The sequence below is a fragment of the Triticum aestivum genome, chromosome 3B (genome assembly GCF_018294505.1).
Source record: "Triticum aestivum cultivar Chinese Spring chromosome 3B, IWGSC CS RefSeq v2.1, whole genome shotgun sequence".
NCBI lineage: Eukaryota > Viridiplantae > Streptophyta > Magnoliopsida > Poales > Poaceae > Triticum > Triticum aestivum.
The window spans coordinates 785,645,269-785,658,044 of NC_057801.1; positions in this window are offsets into that span (position 1 = coordinate 785,645,269).

A 12,776-nucleotide genomic window follows, 5' to 3' on the forward strand; every position below is an offset into this window, starting at 1 on the left:
AGTCTGCTTGCAGTAGAAGCACTCAGTTTCGGGCTTAGGTCCAGACTTGGGTCATGTCAATCACATCATTCTCCTAATGATGTGATCCCATTAATCAAATGACAACACATGTCTATGGTTAGGAAACATAACCATCTTCGATTAATGAGCTAGTCAAGTAGAGGCATACTAGTGACTATATGTTTGTCTATGTATTCACACATGTATCATGTTTCCGGTTAATACAATTCTAGCATGAATAATAAACATTTATCATGATATGAGGAAATAAATAATAACTTTATTATTGCCTCTAGGGCGTATTTCCTTCAGAGAGGCCCGCATCTCCTAAGAAGAAGACATGGCGGGTGATGGTGACCGCGACAATGACGGGCTGCCAGGAGACGAGCCAGTAGGCACGGGCGTCGCCGGACCGGGTGACCCAGGCGAGTCCGTAGACGCGGGCGTCGCAGGATTAGGCGATGCAGGCGAGACCGGCCCGGTCACGGGTGAGGCGAAGACAGGCGGCGCGGGGAGGTTCAGCTCCAGCCGAGTCGAGGCCGAGCGCGTAGCGAGCGTGAGCATACCCGACCCTGGCCCATGCAGGGGGAAGAGGTCGTGGGATCAACGTGATCCGTCGAGCGCGAATCCGCTGCTACCGGAGCCGGATCCAAGCGCCTGACAGGCGCGTATGCAGGGGACCCTGCATGCCGCATGCAGGAGGCCGCAGCGGCATGATCGACGTGATCCGTCGAAGAAGCCGTCAGAGCAGTGGAGGAGTCCTCTAGGAGAACAATCCGAGCACCTCTACCAGTTCCTGCACCATGGTTAGACAACAAAAGAGGCGAGTGTGCAGCATCTACAAATTGATCAGGCAATAAAGGAGATGAATGCACGGGTTCATTAGGTGTGGTGACAGGAGTTGGAAGATTAGAAAAAGGAAAAACATGCTCATCAAAGACAACATCACGAGAAATATACACACGATTTGTTGGAACGTGAAGGCATTTATAACCTTTGTGCAACGGACTGAACCCAAGGAAGACACATTTTTTAGAACGAAACTCAAGCTTACAATTATTGTAAGGACGGAGATGCGGCCAACACGCACAACCGAATACTTTGAGAAAGGTATAATCAGGAGTCTCATGAAGCAAGAGTTCTAGCGGAGTTTTCATGCCAAGGAGTCGCGACGGAAGTCTGTTTATGAGAAAACAGGCAGTAGTGAAAGCATCACTCCAAAAACGAAAAGGAACAGAGGCATGGGCTAGTAAGGTTAAGCCGGTCTCAACAAGATGACGATGCTTACGTTCAGCTGAACCATTCTGCTGATGTGTATGAGGACAAGACACATGATGCGAAATCCCAAGTTTCTCGAAGAAGGTATTTAGATTGCGGTACTTGCCCCCCCCCCCCAATCTGATTGTACATGAATAATTTTGTGTTGTAGGAGACGCTCAACATGTGCTTGGAATTTAAGAAAAACATCGAACACATCAGACTTATGTTTAAGAAGATAAATCTAGGTAAAGCGACTATAAGCATCAATAAAACTGACATATATCGGAATCCTTGTAGTGATAGTACTCATGACCACTAATAGACATCTGAGCAGGACCCCAAACATCTGAAAACACAAGATCAAGAGGAGTTTTGACTACATGACTAGAAACAGAAAAAGGTAACTGATGACTCTTTCCCTGCTGACAAGCATCACAAACTGAGACCTCTTTATTACTAGACACTGACGGTAACTCATGGCGGTGAAGAATATGTCGAACAATGGGTGTAGCTGGATGGCCAAGACGAGAGTGTCATTGCGAGAGAGACACTCGAACCACACTAAAGACTTGAGGGACGGCTGGAGAAACAGATCGCGGCCCATCAAGAGCATATAGTCCATGACGAAGGCGCCCTCTAAGAAGTACGTCCCGTGTAGCCCGGTCCTTGATAAAAAGATGAAACGGGTGAAACTCACAAAACACATTATTGTCATAAGTAAGTTTAGGTACGGAGAGTAAGTTACAGGCAATAGTGGGAACTCGAAGAACATGCTTAAGACGCAACTGCCGAGATGTATGTGTGAGGAGAGATGCCTGACCAATATGAGAGATGTGCATACCTGCCTCATTGGCTATGTGAACCTTGTCAGGACCATGGTAGGCCTCCCAAATAGCAAGCTTGTCCAGTTCATTTGCCACATGCTCTGTGGCGCCAGTGTCCATGTACCAGGTGGGATCAACATTATAAGACTGAGTCTTTCCTTGATGCTACGTCATGTTGACTTGACACTCATTGCCCTTGCCGTTGTTGCCAAGACCCAGAAACTCAGGCTGAAAACGACGGTGACAGCGAGATGCAATGTGGCGAGGAATTCCGCACAGCTGACAAGGGGCAACAGATCCACAAGCGGCACAACAGGCACATGGGCGCCCGTTCTCGACGACGATGGTGGCACGCGATTGGGAAGGTGCAGCAGGAGGAGCGCCACCCTTGCCTCCCGTAGGAGGAGTCGAAGCAGCCGTAGGAGCAGCAGAACGGGTACCAGGACGCCCCTTCCCACCACGAACAGCAGTGTTAACCGAGGGAGCCTCATCCGGATGACGACTGGCAAGGCGTTGCTCCGTTGAGAGGAGGCGCTGAAAAAGTTCCTGCGGCTTGATGGGAACCTTGCGTTCCTGGATGACCTCCAAAAGAGAGTCATACTCGGCATCAAGACCTTGGAGAACATATGTGGTAAACTACGTGTCACGAAGTAGCTCGCCGATGGAGGCAAGCTGATCTGTGAGGCGTTTGATCTTGTTGAAGAAAACGGTGACAGAGTGATGATCCTTGCGAGTCTCATTGAGTTGTGTCCGAAGAGCCATGTGCTGAGATGAGGATTGTGCGAAGAAACTAGACTCCAACGCATCCCATACCTCATGAGACGTAGTAGCAAATAAAACCAAGCCGGTGACGCCCTCGGTGAGGGAGGACTGAATCGCCGAAAGAATCGCTTGATCTTGAGCAATCCATGGCCGGTACATATGATGATCCGGCGGGGTACATGGTAGAGTACCATCAACAAAGCCCTCCAAGTAGTGACTACGGAGGAGCGGAAGAATCTATGCGCGCCAAAACAGATAGTTGTCCATCTTCAGTTTCACCGGCAGAAGATTGCTGAAGTAGAACGGTGGAGTCGATATGACATTAAGGGCGAAGTCATAGGGCGTCACAGGAACCGCACCGGAGGAGACGATATCCACCGCAGATGAGGATTGCGGTGCAACCGGAGGCACCTGTGGTGGCGCACCGTGAGTCACAGGCCGCGGGAACCCCACATAGCTAGGGCCATAACCGGCACCAGGAGGTGCACCATAGCCGGCGCCATGACCAGCGTAGGGGGCGCCATAGAGGGCACCGTAGGGAGCGCATAAAAGGCACCGTAGGCGGCGGGGTCGTACGCATACGGCGGCGGTGGCGCTTAGGGTGCCAGCGCGCCGTAGTTGGGGCGTAGAGCCGGCGAGCCGGGAGGAGCCAAGGACGGCGCCCCAAAAAACAGGGGTCCTGTCGATCTTCCTCTTTGGAGAAGGTTGGACAGGAACGGCGGGGCGAAGACGGACGCGTCCGTCTCGATCGGATCGGTGAGCGACGCAGGGGCCGAATAGGGTTCGGCGAGCAAGGTGGTGGCGGCGGATATAGTCGCCGCGCCGGAGAGGGCAGCGAGGGTGGCCACGCCGGAGAGGGCAGCGACGGCGGCGACCTCGGAGAAAGCAGTGGAAGACGACATGGCTAGGTCAGGATCGCCAGATCGCATCTGTTACCATGATAGACAAATGGTTTTTGGGTTATGGGCTTCGACACCTGAGAGGGTCGGCCACAATAACATATATATAACAAGGGGGTACCTCATCGGGTACAGATACAATTGTACAGAGATTACAATACGTACAAGTCTACAAGTCTAACAAAGAGCATCAGCGGTCGCACCCTTGTAGACTCATCCTTGGGGGGGAGGCTTGGAGGGAACAAGTTCATTTCTAACGTGCCATATCCTCTAGAAGAGCATCAGTAGTCGCACCCTTGTAGACTCATCAATTTCGCAAATAAAATGGATGCATCAGGTAACGTCCATGCAACAGTCATGGCCCGCCTTAGAGTTCTTGTGTCTGTGCACATACAAAACGTATGGTCATCACCCAAGCCGCAGATCGGGCACGGTGAATTGACTTCCAGCCTTTGTTTCTTTTTATTACACCGGAGACCAGAGAGAGCATGGAGGAAGCTAGAAACTAAGATCAGGGAAGGATATGGAATAGAAGACAGAATCAGGAGAAAGAGAAAGTGTCATGACGCCTGTCGCGGGTAAATCGCCCAAAGTCACTGCTGAAGTTACTGTAGCAAGGGAAAGTTTTGGTACTATCAGTTCACTGCTCTCTTTTCTTTTTGTTTTAGCGAAGCTGTCAGTCCACCGCTGCTACTATTGTCCTGGACAGAACCTTGAGGCCTGGCAAAGAGAAAAAGGAAAAGTTGGAATGACCAAAGGCCGCAGGCTCCACTTGCTGACTGTCTCACTTTTTCTTTTGAGACAAACTGATGGCAGAAATCACATATTTGATTTGAGACCCAAATCAAATCACAAACTGACCTGGTCATGAAAAAATTTCACTCTGCTGACCCTTTGGTGTGGCGCCCGACAGTTGGGCGCCGCATGCTACTATGCAGCGCCCTTCCTTTAGGCATCGCACCTCCTGCCACCGTGGCAGCCCTGGTCCAGTTGCGGCCCCACACGCACCTATGCAGCGCCTAAGGGCTAGGCGCCACACTTTGAAGTGCAGCGCCTAGCCCTTAGGCGCTGCACAGTGACTTAAGCGTAGCCGCCCCAGCCCGACCAGGTAGTTCTTCATCTCTCCGCTCTCTGGACAGAGAGCAGCGGCGGCGGCCCCATCTAATCCCCCCCACATCCCTCTCAGATATGAAGATTTGATCCATGGAGGGAACAAGTTCATTTCTATCGTGCCATATCCTCCAGAAGAGCATCCGTAGTCGCACCCTTGTAGACTCATCAATTTCGCAAATAAAATGGATGCATCAGGTAACGTCCATGCAACAGTCATGGCCCGCCGTAGAGTTCTTGCGTTTGTGCACATACAAAACGTATGGTCATCACCCGAGCCGCAGATCGGGCACAGTGAATTGACTTCCAGCCTTCGTTTCTTTTTATTACACCGGAGACCAGAGAGAGCATGGAGGAAGCTAGAAACTAAGATCAGGGAAGGATATGGAATAGAAGACAGAATCAGGAGAAAGAGAAAGCGTCATGACGCCTGTCGCGGGTAAATCGCCCAAAGTCGCTGCTGAAGTTACTGCAGCAAGGGAAAGTTTTGGTACTATCAGTTCACTGCTCTCTTTTCTTTTTGTTTTAGCGAAGCTGTCAGTCCACCGCTGCTACTATTGTCCTGGATAGAACCTTGAGGCCTGGCAAAGAGAAAAAGGAAAAAGTGGAATGACCAAAGGCCGCAGGCTCCACTTGCTGACTGTCTCAATTTTTCTTTTGAGACAAACTGACGGCAGAAATCACATATTTGATCTGAGACGCAAATCAAATCACAAACTGACCTGGTCATGAAAAAATTTCACTCTGCTAACCCTTTGGTGTGGCGCCCGACAGCTGGGCGCCGCACGCTACTGTGCAGCGCCCTTCCTTTAGGCGTCGCACCTCCTGCCACCGTGGCAGCCCTGGTCTAGTTGTGGCCCCACACGCACCTGTGCAGCGCCTAAGGGCTAGGCGCCACACTTTGAAGTGCAGCGCCTAGCCCTTAGGCGCTGCACAGTGACTTAAACATCGCCGCCCCAGCCCGACCAGGTAATTCTTCATCTCTCCGCTCTCTGGACAGAGAGCAGCGGCGGCGCCCCCATCTAATCCCCCCCACATCCCTCTCAAATATGAAGATTTGATCCGTGGAGGGAACAAGTTCATTTCTATCGTGCCATATCCTCTAGAAGAGCATCAGTAGTCGCACCCTTGTACACTCATCAATTTTGCAAATAAAATGGATGCGTCAGGTAACGTCCATGCAACAGTCATGGCCCGCCGTAGAGTTCTTGCGTTTGTGCACACACAAAACGTATGGTCATCACCCGAGCCGCAGATCGGGCACAGTGAATTGACTTCCAGCCTTCGTTTCTTTTTATTACACCGGAGACCAGAGAGAGCATGGAGGAAGCTAGAAACTAAGATCAGGGAAGGATATGGAATAGAAGACAGAATCAGGAGAAAGAGAAAGCGTCATGACGCCTATCGCGGGTAAATCGCCCAAAGTCGCTGCTGAAGTTAATGTAGCAAGGGAAAGTTTTGGTACTATCAGTTCACTGCTCTCTTTTCTTTTTGTTTTAGCGAAGCTGTCAGTCCACTGCTGCTACTATTGTCATGGACAGAACCTTGAGGCCTGGCAAAGAGAAAAAGGAAAAAGTGGAATGACCAAAGGCCGCAGGCTCCACTTGCTAACTGTCTCACTTTTTCTTTTGAGACAAACTGACGGCAGAAATCACATATTTGATCTGAGACCCAAATCAAATCACAAACTGACCTAGTCATGAAAAAAATTCACTCTGCTGACCCTTTGGTGTGGCGCCCGACAGCTGGGCGCCGCACCCTACTGTGCAGCACCCTTCCTTTAGGCATCGCACCTCCTGCCACTGTGGCAGCCCTGGTCCAGTTACGGCCCCACACGCACCTGTGCAGCGCCTAAGGGCTAGGCGCCACACTTTGACGTGCAGCGCCTAGCCCTTAGGCGCTGCACAGTGACTTAAGCGTGGCCGCCCCAGCCCGACCAAGCAGTTCTTCATCTCTCCGCCCTCTGGACAGAGAGCAGCGGCGGCGCCCCCATCTAATCCCCCCCACATCCCTCTCAGATCTGAAGATTTGATCTGTGGATTCGATCCCCAATCCATCATACTAGGTAAACTCTTTCGTTCTCTTTCTTTTTCTCCGTAAATTTGTTGCCATTTTAGAGATTTGTCCAAGATTTGTTGGAACCCTTGATTTGTTTGGTTTGCTCGATTTAGGATGTGTATTCATATTGGTAGTACCCTAGTGTTATTTATTAGTTCACAATATATGATTCTTGTTAGTGAAACCCTAGATTGTTTAGTTTTTTTAGATATATATGAGATGCCTATTTTTATAGATAACTATGAGATGTTGATTTTTGTAGACATATATGAGAAGTTTGTTTAGATATATATTAGATGTTGAGTTTATTTCAAATATTAGATGTTGAGTTCATTTGAAATATTAGATGTTTAGTTTATTTGAACACATATGACATATTCATTGTGTGAGAAGGAGATGTTGAGATTCTTGTAGTTGAACACATGTTATATGTTTAGTGTATACCGATATTTGAGATGAAGATGAACTCTTATATGTTTATTGTTTGAAATTGTAAGGATGGTTTGGCTTCTGGACGATGTCTACGATGTGCAACACCGGGCCTACATGATGCGCGAGAAGGATAACGTAATAATGAGTAATCTAAATATTTTGCAAATTTGCCTTTAGTTGAAATTTACATGCCCTAAGATTTGTCATTACTTGTTTTTTGTAGAAGCTTGAACCTTTGAAGATTTGGTATCACGGGGTTTGTTGGTCAGCCGGTCTATGCCGAATCTGAACGCTCCACTGGTGTCCGCTCTTGTTGATCGGTGGAGGCCGGAGACCCACAGTTTCCATCTTCGGACCGGGGAGATGACTGTGACGCTCGAGGATGTCTCATTGATCACCGGTCTTGCTATCGACTGAAGGCCTCTCTGTATGAGCACCGATTCTGATGGGTGGCACGAGCAGATGATTGCTCTTATCGGTATGGCTCCTACCAAGGCTGAGGATGATGTAGAGGAGGGAGAAGAGAAGAAGAAGAGGGATGCGGCCCTCCCGCCGCACCGAAGGGTGCTGGGAGGAGGCCTGCTACTCGTTCCCCGCCGGGCCGGTGGCGCCTTTGGCGGAAGGCGACGGGGAACGACGAGGACGTCCTCCGACGGGCACCGTCTGGGCGACGCGGGTGGCGAGAGCAGCCCGGCGCTCGGCGCAAGCCCAATGAGCATCAGGCATGGAGACGATGGAAGATCACACGCGAATGGCGGAAGAAAGATTCCGGCACACCCCTACCTGGCGCACCAAATGTCAGATTTCGGGTTCCGGCAGACCCTTGAGATTCGAACACTGGGGTGCGCGCGGAGATCTCTCCCCTACAGATCTACGCCCGATCCCCTCGCGTGATTTGAGCTGGAAATAACGAACAACACAAGGGACACAAGGTAACTTTGCGACGTGCCGTCCAGATGCCACTGATGATGTGATCCAGACACATGCTCGTGTGTATATGTGGTACGTTGTGTCGAGGACTTTGTTTCCTGACTCCACTGGCAAGAACGCTCCATGGATGTGGCTGAAGGCGTTGACCGTCTTCGATAGCCAATGGAGCTGGGGTTCAGCGACTCTTGCCTACTTGTACCGACAGGTAGTTGGTCTATTTTATGATCAACTCATTTCTTAGCAATGCAAGCTTGCTGTCAAGTTAACATTGTTTTTCTTTCATATGTAGCTGGACGATGCGTGTTGCAGGATCACACCTAGTGCAGGCATTGGTGGTAATCTGCTTCTACTTTCTGTATGGAGCTGGCAGCGTCTGCCTGTTGGACGCCCGGAGAGCGTCAGGTTAGATCCTTGGTATGCAGATGAACATGACGAATTACGGTGCCCCACGTGGGCTTACAAGTGGGATATCGTTTCCGAGATGACGAACGATGTCAATCTCATGTACCAAAAGTACATTGCCGAGTTGGACACGATTCGCCTGAGCAGGTAAGGAGGTCATTACTTCAGTCCTTTCTCATGCTTGCTTGAAAAATAGTCATCAAATTTGCATTGTTGCCCTGTTTCATAGGTGGAATGGCAGCCATATGGCGCGGGTGAGAGCTTGGGGTACACCGCGGAGTTCCGCCTCAACCCGATGTGCTTGCGGGATAAGGATCTCTGGCTTATGCGGTGCCCACTGATATGCAACTGGGCGGTTGAGTTCCGCTTTGTCTTACGTCTCCCCCGTCTAACGACCTTCAATTCCGGGTCCGGCCATAGTTGAACTCCATGATACTCCGGCCATTGTGATTGGTCCAAGTATGGCTGGAACCGTGGAGTCCATGTATTCTTTACGGTCATGATTGAAAACTCGGACTCCCTCACGGTAAGAGGGTGATTGACGTCCACATTCCTAACCCGGGATGCATTTAACAAGTGCGAGCATGGGAGATGAAGCAAAGACCACCTCATGCAGCTGCAATCACACCGTGTTAGGGAGACCTTGAAAGCCCGGCCTCCGTGTTGGTGGCCATCGTTTGTGGTTCCTCCGGGCTCTTTCACCTCATACTTCCACTTGTTGTCGTCATATAGTATAGCTTATTCGAAGTCTTCCTTTCGTGATTGAAATTCCAACCATTCTTTAACCTTTGGTGGGAAATTGTACTTGTGCTTATCCTTGTTCTCACCAGCAATTTGCTTATCAGTCTCCATTGAGTGCTTTAAAAAGTATTCATTCATCTTGTCAAATGTGTATTGAACTATTGCTGTCACGGGTAATGCACCTACACCCTTGAGCACCTTATTGAAGCATTCTACCATATTTCTTGTCATTTGACCGTACCTCCGGCCATCTTCATTGGAAGCACGTGCCCACATATTCCTTTCGGCAATGTTCCTATTGAGAAACTCCTGACCGTCGGGGTCAAGTTTCTTGTGTCTGAGCAATGCATTGAACAATGTGGAAAACCGCTTGTTGGTGAAAGTGAGACAACAATCCTGAAGATCATCGGCCAACTCCTTCATACCACATGTCCTATAAAAGTTTGCACAAAAGTGCCTCATGCACCATCGATGATGCAACTTTGTATGTCCGAGAATGTCAAGCACCACCGCATTTAGAATTCCAGGATGGCGATCCGATATGACACAAATTTCCCTTTCAGCCGGTAATACCCTTGTTCTCAGTTGACGCAAGAACCACTCCCAGTTATCATTGTTCTCCACCTCAACCAAAGCGAAAGCCAAAGGCAACACCCGGTTATTGGCATCACTTGCTATTGCAACCAATAAAGTGCCCTTGTATTGTCCGGTCAAGAACGTGCCATCAATGGCGATGACGGGCCGACAATGCTCAAAAGCCCTCACGCATTGCTCAAAGGCCCAAAATGCACGGCCAAATACTCGGACGGTCCTCCTGTTATGAATCAATGTTTGGTGCCCATGAGGCTCAACCACGTGAACCATGCATGGGTTTGTGGCGGCCATAGCTAACAACAACCTAGGGAGTCGGTTGTATGCTTCCTCCCAATTGCCATACAACATCTTGAATGTGGCTTGCTTCGCCTTCCATGCCTTGCCGTACTTCACCTTGTAATGAAAGATGGCTTTCACAAGGTCAATGACACTCTTGATGCTCATTATTGGAAGTGTGGATATTTGGTTGGACAACCTGTCAGCAATGAACTCGGACGTGAGTTGTCTGTGTTGTTGGTACACAAGCTTGCCATCCGCATTCTTGTGCCGGCACATGTGAGTTGGTAGATAACTCACTATGCGCCAAGTGGGACCTCCTTTCCATGGCCTTGCACGCACAATCCATGGACATGTTGGCACTTCACATTTGACCGTGTAACGCACATTCACGTCCGAGTTGGCCACTTTATGTGGACGATAATGTGTAACCGAGTAGTTGTCGAGCCACATCTTCAATTCCAAGAAGGATTGAAACTCACAACCGGGATATATCCCGTTCTTGCCGTCTTCCAAATCACGGTGAGAACTTGGCCTAGCTCCAAGAGATATGCATTTGCCACCATCCACAACGGCTTCATCCGCGAGACTAAGATCCTTGAACAATGGTGTCTTGTGATCCCACCCGAATACCTTCTTGAATGCTTCAGCCTCCTTCGGCATGAACCCCTCCTCATCAACTTCTTCATCAGGACCATCGTCATCCGAGTCCGATGCATATGCACAGGAAAAAGGGATGGATTGGTCCATTATCTCTTGCACATGATATTGGTCGAGATCACCCACATTGTTGTCATGGAGGTCAACTTCGTTGTCATCCTCCTTGTACTCATCATTCTCCTCTTCAAAACCTTCATTTTGGTTGTTTGGAGTCGGGCTCAATGTTGGCCAATCTTGTTGCGTGAATTGAGGTTCACTCATTTGATCTTGGTTCATGGGTGGGGGAGTGCTAGCAACCAACGGGGAGGGGTTCCGGTTAAAGTCTAAATTCAAAGTAGACTCAACCTTCTTGGAGGCAAATAACTCAAGAGCCTTGTCTAGAGGTTCGGTAACCGTCTCCTTGTATGCAACCCAACGTTGCTCGGAGTTAACATGCATTGTCTTCCAATGGATGTGCATTCCAAAACCAACATTATGCCTTCCCTCGAACTCAACAACGTCACTTGGGTCCATCCAATTCAAATATTTCCTCACTTGTTCCAAAAGCTCCGCATAGCTAGGACTACTCTCAAACACCATGTCAAGCTCATCCGGGTCCGTCTCAACATTGCCTTTCAAAAAGGCCTCTTTATCCACATGATGAACATAAACACATGTTCTCCCCATCCCTACAATAATCAAAAACACACATATATCAAGTAAATACTTAAGAAAAATATTTGCACACATATGCCCTAACATATATATGAATTAATAACCCTAACCCCCACATAACAACCATAACCATAGCATAACCCTAACACCAACATCAAACACACATAACCCTAACACCAACATCAAAGACACATAACCCTAACACCAACATCAAACACACATAACCCTAACCCTAGCATACTATGGAAGCCTAACCAACCCAAGTTAGCAAAGAAACATAACATCATTCAACACAAATTTGCAAATCCAAGTCAAAACTAGGGTTTTCCCAAAGTACCAAGATTTGAGAAAATGTGACAATTCCTATGGATGAAAACGAGGGGATCGGAGGAGATTACCTTAAGGGAGGGGTTGGCTTCGAAATCCACGGTCAAATACTCCAGATTTGCAAGATTTGAGAAGGATTTGAGAGGGGGGGAGAGGGGAAGAGAGGAGGGCCACAAGTCTAAGGGTTTGAGTGGGGTGGGGGTGTGTGGGGTGGGGGTGGGAGGGGAGAGAGGGTGGGGCCAGCCCAAGTGGAACACAGACTGTGCAGCGCCCAAGAGCTAGGCGCTGCACATTACAGGTGTGGCGCCTAAGTCTTAGGCGCTGCACAGGTGCGTGTGGGGCCGCAACTAGACCAGGGCTTCCACGGTGGCAGCAGGTGCGACGCCTAAAGGAAGGGCGCTGTACAGTAGGGTGCTGGGTCTACCCTGCGGGTGCTGCCGAATCATGCGCCAACGAATCAGCCCATGCTCAATCGCATAGCCCTTTTTTCTTGTTGACGGATGATTAAATTAGCCAGGAAAAAACAGCGACACCACCTCAAAAAAAGGGGGGGAAACAACAATAAAAATCAATTTGGAGATGCAAGGAATCGAACCCCATGCCTCTATTCTGCATTGATTAGCGCTCGACCAATTGAGCTACATCCCCTTTCAAATTCACTTCATTAATTGAAGCATATAATATTAACGATAATGTTAACACCCAACGTGTGGGCGTTCACCACCCCGACCACACGCAAGCATCTCCGTTGGCTTCGGTACGCACGAATCTTGTAGCAAACAGGCCGGTTTTCGGCGCCACGTAGGACGATTCTCGTGTGCGGTGTGCGGGTCAGTTCGCCCGCACG